Here is an 11,798-nt window from a genome sequence, read left to right as displayed (position 1 = left end):
GTCTTGTCTTTCTTTGGGACTACAACGATTGGAGTGGCCCAGTCGCTCCTCGCTACTTTCGTGATGATGTTATTCTGCTGTAGGACGTGGTTTGTGAAAGATAGACTTGGTTCCTTCTTGCACTCTGACTTTTAATGTGAAGTCTTGTATTTCGCAGTAGCCATCTTTGAAAAGTTATTTGTGCTTCTCCAGCATGTTAGCGAGTGTAGCCTGACTCACTGGTTTGTCATTTCTCAGACTGAAGATTTCTCCCCAGTTCAACTTGATCTCTTGTAGCCAGTTTCTGCCTAGCAAAGGCTGATTCTTCTCCTTTAACAATGACAAGCGGTAGCGTCCACTCCTTTCCCTCATACCGGACTGGTACCTGGATCTGCCCTAACACAGGAATAGTGTCACCAGTGTATGAAGAAAGGCGGATGGACGCGGGCTGAAGAGGGCACTCTTTCAGTTTTTCTTTGTAGTCTTTCTGGAACAGGAGATACAGACGCTCCGGTGTCCAGCTGCATTTTCACTGGTATTCCGCTAACTCCATGCTAAGATAGATTCCATCTTTTGTTGTTGAGCTGTGTACACTGTGAACAGTTCCAATACTGTTTCAGTTGTACCTTCCTCTTCTTGTGCTGTGTCTGACACTTTGTGCACTCTTGCCGTGCGTTTTGGAGCTTTACACACTCTCTGTAAATGTTCAACCTTTCCACAATTGTGGCACTTTTCATTTTGGAATCGACATTCACTGTGCTGATGATTATCTCCCCCACATCTGTAGCAACTTGGCTTAGATCTTTGTGATGTGGGCTGCTTTATTCTTGTATAACCTTAAGGACGGGACTCAGAAAAGTGTGACTTCTGTGAGCCTTTTTCACCATGTGCAGCACTGAATCAAATCAAATGTATTTATATAGCCCTTCTTACATCCGCTGATATCGCAGAGTGCTGTACAGAAACCCAGCCTAAAACCCCAAACAGCAAGCAATGCAGGTGTAGAAGCACGGTGGCTGGGAAAAACCTAGAGAGGAACCAGGCTATGAGGGGTGGTCAGTCCTCTTCTGGCTGTGCCGGGTGGAGATTATAACAGAACATGGCCAAGATGTTCAAATGTTCATAAATGACAAGCATGGTCAAATAATAATAATCACAGTAGAGGGTGCAACAAGTCAGCACCTCAGGAGTAAATGTCAGTTGGCTTTTCATAGCCGATCATTAAGAGTATCTCTACCGCTCCTGCTGTCTCTAGAGAGTTGAAAACAGCAGGTCTGGGACAGGTAGCACGTCCGGTGAACAGGTCAGGGTTCTATAGCCGCAGGCAGAACAGTTGAAACTGGAGCAGCAGCACAGCCAGGTGTACTGGGGACAGCAAGGAGTCATCATGCCAGGTATTCCTGAGGCATGGTCCTAGGGCTCAGGTCCTAGAGAGAGAGAAAGAAAGAGAGAGAGAGAATGAGAGAGAGCATACTTAAATTCACACAGGACACTGGATAAGACAGGAGAAGTAACCCAAATATAACAGACTGACCCTAGCTCCCCGACACAAACTACTGCAGCATAAATACTGGAGGCTGAGACAGGAGGGTTCAGGAGACACTGTGGCCCCATCCGATAATACCCCCTGTGCAGGGCCAAACAGGCAGGATATAACCCCACCCACTTTGCCAAAGCACAGCCCCACACCACTAGACAAATATCTTCAACCACCAACTTACCATCCTAAGACAAGGCCGAATATAGCCCACAAAGATCTCCGCCACGGCACAACCCAAGGGGGTCGCCAACCCAGACAGGAAGATCACGTAAGTGACTCAACCCACTCAAGTGACGCACCCCTCCTAGGGACGCCATGGAAGAGCACCATTAAGCCAGTGACTCAGCCCCTGTAATAGGGTTAGAGGCAAAGAATCCCAGTGGAGAGAGGGGAACCGGCCAGGCAGAGACAGCAAGGGCGGTTCGTTGCTCCACAGCAATGGTTGCCAATGGTTGCCATTTTCACAGTTAATTGTTTCCTTATTCCTTGTATTCCTTAATTTTCAGAATTTATCAAATTTTTCACTTTCTTAATTTCAGAAGTTTCTGCAATTACTTCATTCACTGCACTCATTTGTACTAATGTACTCACTGTGTTACGTTTTGTGTTTTTTTTTTTTTTTTTTACAATATTTCTCCACTGAGATCACCTAATTTCAATGGGTTCAATGAGTATTTTTATTTAACCACCAGAGGGCAATGTCGCTATTCTGGACTCCAATAGGCTTGCTGCTTGGCAGCTCCTGAACACTGTAACTACTAGCAGTGCTTAGCTTTTTCTACTTGCAAAAATAAATAAATAAATAAATAACTGATGATTTACATAATTATTTAGAGTTTCATTACTCACGCAATATTCTTCCCTTCAAGCAATGTCCGCTTAAGATTCTTAATCACCTCGTCGCCACTGTGATATTTGTGTTGTGGAGAAATGACCAGGCAGGAGACGGGAGAACAGTTAGTTTTCGTTTAGTCAAAACCCCTCGTCCTCTACAGCCCCCGGCACCATAGTGCGCATGTGCATTTCCTATTAGGTGTAGTAACATAACACTGCCGTAATACATTACTGCTTAGTAACAACATAGTAACTAATATAAACAGATGTAGATCACAGATACTACAGCACTCACCTCCCGTTCTGCCATTGGTGGATGATTGAAGACCACCCTGAACTGAGCCATGAACCTCTCATGGGAACCTAGCTCCTCCTTTCCTCTCTCCCAGACGGCCGTGGCCCACTCCAACGCCCGTCTGATAGCAGGGAAATTACTGTGGCAACCTTGAACCTCTCAGTGGTAGGGGCTCTCGTCTGATGGGCGAAATAGAGGGAGCACTGGAGTAGGAAACCATGGCATTTAGATGGAGTCCCGTTATCTTTGTACGGGAGGGACAATCGGGCATCGCTGACTGCTGGATGGGCTGGGTGACTGGCTGGCAGGGACGACTCGTGGTAGAGGGTCCTCCGATAGTTAGAGGTGATGCCTCTCGGATGATGTTGGAGAACACGGAGGACCTCATCCATAGCCGTACCCAATTGCACATGGTGTTGGGGGATTAGGTGTCCCTGTTAGCCAACCCTCCGGGAGATGTCTGGATTTTCTGCTGCTTCTATTTGTTGAGGCACTATTCTGTAACGTAGACGCAGGGAGTCAGGAAGCAAGTGCAGTTGGTGAGATTAATAATGAAAAACATGCAGGTATATTAAACAAGAGAAGAGTACTTGGCATGAAAAACAAAACCAATACTGCCTGAAGACTGAGGCTACTGAGGGCTAAATAAAGGGGAAGCAATCAAGGTACTGATGAAGTCCAGGTGTGCATAACGATGGGGAGCAGGTGTGAGTAATGAAGGCATTGATGTTTACATTGATGTTTACATGAAAAGCATGCAGTTCCTTGCTGTATAACTCTGATGATGGAGCTAAATGTGTGTAGATGTTTGTAGTTTTGACTATGCTCTTCAAGAGGTGATGATATTACAACCGAATCGTTCAAATGTATTTAACAATCCCTTGAAAACGGCACACGGTTTTAGCGGGGCTGAGGGTCTCCTTGCCCCACAGCAGGGAAATCAAATGCTCTGCACCTTATTGTGACGTTTTATTGATTACGACCTATAGGATCTCAATGATGGTGCGTCATGGTGGGGTTGTTTGAAAAGGATACATATACATTTTCAGGATACACAGACTTTCAGGATATGGAAGTCAGACTCTACATGAGAGACCCATGAGTCATTCACACAGAGCATTTCATTTGTTTCTTCCCCTCCATGAATTTAACTGCTGATCTGCAAACTTCTATGATCCTTATTTTCAGTTGACACTCAATCAAAGAAAAGGGACAGTTTCTGCTTCTTCACAGCTGTCTTCTAGGTTTCATTGGATGCTGAAAGCTTGTAAATGTTCAAGCCCATCACATGGAGAACATACCATCTGGTCACTGACATGGATGCCTTGTGATTCCTCTTGATGCTAACATCACAAAACATCTGTAATTGACATGGACTGATACACAGCAGGGTACCTGCTTTGACTTCTTCCCATTAGGTTCAAGTGCAGGAAATGGCCTATATCTTGGGCCTAAAGTTGGATAAATCTCCTTTCTATAAGTTGAACTTACAAATGAACACCTGCACCCCCTTATGTCCTCAGATCAGCATCAATTCGTCGGGACAAGGTGTTGAAAGCGTTCCACGGATTTCAGTTTCAATGTCACTTAAATCTTTTGTCTTGCCCATTAACCCTGTGAATGGCACACATACACAATCCATGTCTCAATTGTTTCAAGGCTTCAAAATCCTTCTTTAACCCGTCTCCTCCCCTCCATCTACACTGACTGAAGTGGATTCAACAGGTAACATCAAAAAAAAAGTTGTCAAAGACTCCAGTCACCCAAGTCATAGACTGTTGTCTCTGCTACCACACGGCAAGCGATACCGGAGCACCAAGTCTAGAACCCAAAGGCTCTTTAACAGCTTCATCCCCCACAACAAAATGTGGAATAAGTCAAGGGTTATAATACCTTCTGAAGGAACTGTACTTACACACACAGGCAGTAATGTACCAGTGACTGGTGACCCAAGTCCCCCTCCTTTTTTAACCAGCTCTTTTCAACCAACTCATGTTTAAGACAAATACAACATGTTAAAGCACCACTGGAGATACAACTCACCGCCATAACTGTGGCTCTGTCTGTCTGTGTGTCAGTCAGTCAGTCAGTCAGTCAGTCTGTCTGTCTGTCTGTCTGTCTGTCTGTCTGTCTGTCTGTCTGTCTGTCTGTCTGTCTGTCACTCCGTCTGTTTTTGTCGGTCTGTAACTCTTCAGTGTTAATTGATATTACATATAGAGCCAATATATTAAGTACCTGGTAGTACATCTGTATCTTTCTGTTTTCTTCCTTGCTAATCCTAGCATCCTTTCCCACAGCACCGGTAGCAGAAGACCAGGGCACCACAGTGCCTATGCAGAGCCCAGTGACATCCTAGTTGTGAATGAATAAACACATTTATTAGATAAAGAAGAAAGATTTAATAAATGTCTAATAGATGACCATTGGCTCATAATACCCTATGAAAGCCTAACTACTTACATTGCAAATATAAGTGTGTGTCTGTCATACATGCCCCCCCCCCCCCCCCCTATCCTAAGGGGTAATTACTATTATTATTACATACAGTATCAGTCTAAAGTTTGGACACACCTACTCATTCAAGGGATTTTCTTTATTTTTACTATTTCCTACATTGTAGAATAATAGTGAAGACATCACAACTATTAAATAACACATATGGAATCATGTAGTAACCAAAAGTGTTAAACAAATCAAAATATGTTATATTTGAGATTCTTTAAAGTAGCCACCCTTTGTGTTGATGACAGCTTTGCACACTCTTGGCATTTTCTCAACCAGCTTCCTGAGGTAGTCACCTGGAATGCATTTCAATTAGCATTTGATTTGTGGAATTTCTTTCCTTTGTAATGTGTTTGAGCCAATGCTTCACAGAGTTCAAGTAACAGACACATCTCAACATCAACTTTTTAGAGGAGACTGAGTGAATCAGGCCTTCATGGTCGAATTGCTGCAAAGAAACCTCTACTAAAGGACACCAATAAGAAGAAGAGACTTGCTTGGGCCAAGAAACCCGAGCAATGGACATTAGACTGGTGAAATCTGTCCTTTGGTCCAATGAGTCCAAAGTTTAGATTTTTGGTTCCAACCGCCGTATCTTTGTGAGACGCGGTGTGGGTGAACGGATGATCTCTGCATGTGTATTTCCCACCATAAAGCATGGAGGAGGAGGTGTGATGGTGTTGGGGTGCTTTGCTGGTGACACTGTCTGTCATGTATTTACAATTCTAGGCACACTTAAACAGCATGGCTACCACAGCATTCTGCAGCAATACGCCATCCCATCTGGTTTGCGCTTAATGGGACTGTCATTTGTTTTTCAACAGGACAATGACCCAACACACCTCCACCCTGTGTAAGGGCTCTTTGACCAAGAAGGAGAGTGATGGATTGCTGCATCAGATGACCTGTCCTTCACAATCACCCAACCTCAACTCAATTGAGATGGTTTGGGAGAAGTTGGACCGCAAGGTGAAGGAAAAGCAGCCAAGTGCTCAACATATGTAGGAACTCCTTCAAGGCTGTTGGAAAAACATTTTAGGTGAAGCTGGTTGAGAGAAAGCCAAGAGTGTGCAAAGTTGTCTTCAAGACAAAGGGTGGCTACTTTGAAGAATCTCAAATATAAAATATATTTTGATTTGTTTAACACTTTTGGTAACTACATGATTTCATGTGTTATTTCATAGTTTTGATGTCTTCACTATGGTTGAGCAATGTAGAAAATAGTAAAAATAAACAAAAACCCTTGAATAAGTAGGTGTGTCCAAACTTTTGACTGATACTGCATATAAAAAAAAGACATGATAATACTTGGTGTCAATTTTGACCAGCCCACCACAATAAAAGACAAGCACTTGTGAGGTAAGGGGACTTTTATGGTAACCAATTTGAGATCCTACACAGGAGACCAAGTAACATTCTACAGAGGTATGCCCCTATGAAAATTGCCATTGACCTCATGATACAATATTATCACGATACAAGAGTGTACACAAGGAACAAGGCTAAGGGGAAGACAGTAAAGCTGAGGGCTGGGATCTATCATTATTGTGTAAATACAGTTGGGTGGATAGCCTTACTCCTGGGGAGTAGATGGGCTGCTTTAAACCTGTTGAAGCGAGGCGTTCCCCTCAGGGACTAAAGATACATGTTCTACATATAATTAAAAAGATACACTGGTTCTTAATGCAACCGCTGTGTCACGTTTTTTTTTTACGTTACGGAAAAAGCTTACCATGCAATAATCTGAGACGGCGCTCAGACGTAAAAGTATTTCTCCGCCATGTTGGAGTCAACAGAAATACAAAATTACAACATAAATATTCCCTTACCTTTGATGGTCTTCGATCAGAATGTACTGCAAGGAGTCTTACTTCAACAATAAATCGTTTTGTTTCATAATGTTCAATTCTAGTGTCCCTTCCAACCGGACAATCCTAGTTCATCTCGGGCTGATTGGAACAGAGGAAGCACCCCAAACGCATATGCGTATTCAAGCACATGTATCTTTTGTGACTCTGTAGTAAATTGCTTCCCATTAGGTCAAAGTTCACAGCACATGCTCCATTGCACTTTCTACTGAAAGAGGACATCTAGTGGAAGACATAGGAAGTGTTTCCAGATCCATAACTTGTTGGGAAGGGATGACGTCAAAATTGCCCCAACTTTCAGGATTCCAAAACGAGTTTGGAAGATTGCCTGCCCTGTGAGTTCTGTTATACTCACAGACATAATTCAAACGGTTTTAGAAGCTTCAGAGTGTTTTCTATCCAATAATAATAATAATATGCATATATTAGCAATTTAGGACAGATTTTGATGCAGTTCACTATGGGCACGCAATTCATCCAAAGGGGAAATACTGCCCCCTATCCCAAATAAGTTTTTAACTTGGATTGTTGCAGTTTCTCCTTACTCCTGGAGAGTTGATGGGCTGCTTTAACTTGGATTGTTGCAGTTTCTCCTTACTCCTGGAGAGTAGATGGGCTGCTTTAACTTGGATTGTTGCAGTTTCTCCTTACTCCTGGAGAGTAGATGGGCTGCTTTAACTTGGATTGTTGCAGTTTCTCCTTACTCCTGGAGAGTAGATGGGCTGCTTTAACTTGGATTGTTGCAGTTTCTCCTTACTCCTGGAGAGTAGATGGGCTGCTTTAACTTGGATTGTTGCAGTTTATCCTTACTCCTGGAGAGTAGATGGGCTGCTTTAACTTGGATTGTTGCAGTTTCTCCTTACTCCTGGAGAGTAGATGGGCTGCTTTAACTTGGATTGTTGCAGTTTCTCCTTACTCCTGGAGAGTAGATGGGCTGCTTTAACTTGGATTGTTGCACTTTCTCCTTACTCCTGGAGAGTAGATGGGCTGCTTTAACTTGGATTGTTGCAGTTTCTCCTTACTCCTGGAGAGTAGATGGGCTGCTTTAACTTGGATTGTTGCAGTTTCCCCTTACTCCTGGAGAGTAGATGGGCTGCTTTAACTTGGATTGTTGCAGTTTCTCCTTACTCCTGGAGAGTAGATGGGCTGCTTTAACTTGGATTGTTGCACTTTCTCCTTACTCCTGGAGAGTAGATGGGCTGCTTTAACTTGGATTGTTGCAGTTTCTCCTTACTCCTGGAGAGTAGATGGGCTGCTTTAACTTGGATTGTTGCACTTTCTCCTTACTCATGGTATTCATTTAAAGTTTGCATGAAGATGTTCTCACACCCTGATGGCGGCCTGGAAGCGGAAACACTGTTAAAAGGGATAGCTCACCCAAATGACATATTGGTTTCCTTACCCTGTCAGCAGCCTATGGACAGCAATCCTTGCTTTGATTTTATTTCCCTGGCAATGTTTTCAAATGCTAACGTTTTAGCATTTATGGCACCAATCCAATTCACAACATCGTACCTATATTAGCATTTTTCTGCTAATATACTGTACACGATTGTACACAATTGATTCACATTGATATGGAACTAGAATAAACTCAAGTCTATTCTAGTTCGGCAGGTAGCCTAGTGGTTAGAGCGTTGGACTAGTAACTGAAAGGTTGCAAGATTGAATCCCTGAGCTGACAAGGTAAAAATCTGTCATTCTGCCTCTGAACAAGGCAGTTAACCCACTGTTCCTAGGCCGTCATTTAAAATGATAATTTGTTCTTAACTGACTTGCCTAGTTAAATAAAGGTAAAAAAAAAAGAAAGGTGCCAAGGTAACATCAACCACATGAGCTTCATCTTGCTCACTCCTGAGTCTATTCCAAGTTGGACTCAAACCCTTTCAACAGGAGGAAACCATCTTTGTTTCTGCGTCCAACAGACTATACCACAGTGGTAGGCTTGATTACCAACAACGACGAGACGCCTACAGGTAAGGAGGTGAGGGCCCTCTGAGTGTGGTGTCAGGAAAATAACCTCACACTCAACATCAACAAAACAAAGGAGATGATCGTGGACTTCAGGAAACAGAAGAGGGAGCACCCACCTATCCACATCGACGGGACAGTAGTGGAGAAGGTGGAAAGTTTTAAGTTCCTCGGCGTACACATCACTGACAAACTGAAATGGTCCACCCACACAGACAGCATGGTGAAGAAGGCGCAATACCTCAGGAGGCTGAAGAAATTTGGCTTGTCACCAAATACACTCACAAACTTTTACAGATGCACAATCGAGAGCATCCTGTCGGGCTGTATCACCGCCTGGTACAGCAACTGCTCCGCCCACAACCGTAAGGCTCTCCAGAGGGTAGTGAGGTCTGCACAACGCATCACCGGGGGCAAACTACCTGCCCTCCAGGACACCTACACCACCCGATGTTACAGGAAGGCCAAAAAGATCATCAAGAACAACAACCACCCGAGCCACTGCCTGTTCACCCCGTTATCATCCAGAAGGCGAGGTCAGTACAGGTGCATCAAAGCTGAGACCGAGAGACTGAAAAACAGCTTCTATCTCAAGGCCATCAGACTGTTAAACAGCCATCACTAACATTGAGTGGCTGCTGCCAACATACTGACTTAAATCTCTAGCCACTTTAATAATTACAAATTGGATGTAATAAATGTATCACTAGTCACTTTAAACAATGCCACTTTATACACTGCTCCAAAAAATAAAGGGAACACTTAAACAACACAATGTAACTCCAAGTCAATCACACTTCTGTGAAATCAAACTGTCCACTTAGGAAGCAACACTGATTGACAATAAATTTCACATGCTGTTGTGCAAATGGAATAGACAACAGGTGGAAATTATAGGCAATTAGCAAGACACCCCCAATAAAGGAGTGGTTCTGCAGGTGGTGACCACACACCACTTCTCTGTTCCTATGCTTCCTGGCTGATGTTTTGGTCACTTTTGAATGCTGGCGGTGCTTTCACTCTAGTGGTAGCATGAGACGGAGTCTACAACCCACACAAGTGGCTCAGGTAGTGCAGCTCATCTAGGATGGCACATCAATGCGAGCTGTGGCAAGAAGGTTTGCTGTGTCTGTCAGCGTAGTGTCCAGAGCATGGAGGCGCTACCAGGAGACAGGCCAGTACATCAGGAGACGTGGAGGAGGCCGTAGGAGGGCAACAACCCAGCAGCAGGACCGCTACCTCCGCCTTTGTGCAAGGAGGAGCAGGAGGAGCACTGCCAGAGCCCTGCAAAATGACTTCCAGCAGGCCACAAATGTGCATGTGTCTGCTCAAACGGTCAGAAACAGACTCCATGAGGGTGGCATGAGGGCCCGACATCCACAGGTAGGGGTTGTGCTTACAGCCCAACACTGTGCAGGACGTTTGGCATTTGCCAGAGAACACCAAGATTGGCAAATTTGCCAGGCATTGTAGGGAGGTCATACAGGCACGTGGAGGCCACACACACTACTGAGCCTCATTTTAACTTGTTTTAAGGACATTACATCAAAGTTGGATCAGCCTGTAGTGTGGTTTTCCACTTTAATTTTGAGTGTGACTCCAAATTCAGACATCCATGGGTTGATAAATTTGATTTCCATTGATCATTTTTGTGTGATTTTGTTTTCAGCACATTCAACTATGTAAAGAAAAAAATATTGAATAAGAATATTTCATTCATTCAGATCTAGGATGTGTTATTTTAGTGTTCCCTTTATTTTTTTGAGCAGTGTATAATGTTTACATACCCTACATTACTCATCTCATATGTATGTACTGTGCTCTATACCATCTACTGCATCTTGCCTATGCCATTCGGCCTTCGCTCATCCATATATTTATATGTACATATTCTTATTCATTCCTTTACACTTGTGTGTATAAGGTAGTTGTTGTGAAATTGTTAGATTACTTGTTAGATATTACTGCATGGTCAGAACTAGAATCACAAGCATTTCGCTACACTCACATTTAACATCTGCTCACTATGTGTATGTGACCAATATAATTTGACTTTGATATGAAATGAATCCTGTAATCTCTCTCTTATTTATACTTCTGGTTGTTGGTCCCATTCAATAGAGACACAGAAGGACACCCACTCTGACCAAACATTAGATCCACAGAACATCTACATTAATCAGAAGAAGCTTGGTCCAGATGTGTATAGGACCAACATGAAGAGGGGAGAGGAGAGACAGAGAGAGAGAGATATAGAGGGAGGAGAGGAGAAGATAATTAAAAGAGAAGAAATGAGAAACAAGCAAAGAAGAAAAAGGAGAGAAGAGAGGAGAAGACAAGAGAGGAGAAGAGGGGATAAGAGAAGAGAGGAGAAGACAAGAGAGGAGAAGAGGGGATAAGAGAAGAGAGGAGAAGACAAGAGAGGAGGAGAGGGGATAAGAGAAAAGAGGAGAAGAGAGGATAAGAGAAGACAAGAGGAGAAGAGAAGCCAAGAGGAGAAGAGAAGCCAAGAGGAGAAGAGAAGCCAAGAGGAGAAGAGAAGTCAAGAGGAGAAGAGAAGACAAGAGGAGAAGAGAATAGAAGCCAAGAGGAGAAGAGGAGAAGAGAATAGAAGCCAAGAGGAGAAGAGAAGCCAAGAGGAGAAGAGAAGAGAAGACAAGAGGATAAGAGAAGCCAAGAGGAGAAGAGAAGACAAGACAAGAGGAGAAGAGAAGACAAGACAAGAGGAGAAGAGAAGCCAAGAGGAGAAGAGAAGACAAGACAAGAGGAGAAGAGAAGACAAGAGGAGAAGAGAAGACAAGACAAGAGG

The sequence above is a fragment of the Oncorhynchus mykiss genome, chromosome 23 (assembly GCF_013265735.2).
Source record: "Oncorhynchus mykiss isolate Arlee chromosome 23, USDA_OmykA_1.1, whole genome shotgun sequence".
In the NCBI taxonomy this organism is placed as follows: Eukaryota; Metazoa; Chordata; class Actinopteri; order Salmoniformes; family Salmonidae; genus Oncorhynchus; species Oncorhynchus mykiss.
The sequence above is the reverse complement of the archived record's forward strand: the minus strand, read 5'-3'. Positions refer to the sequence as shown.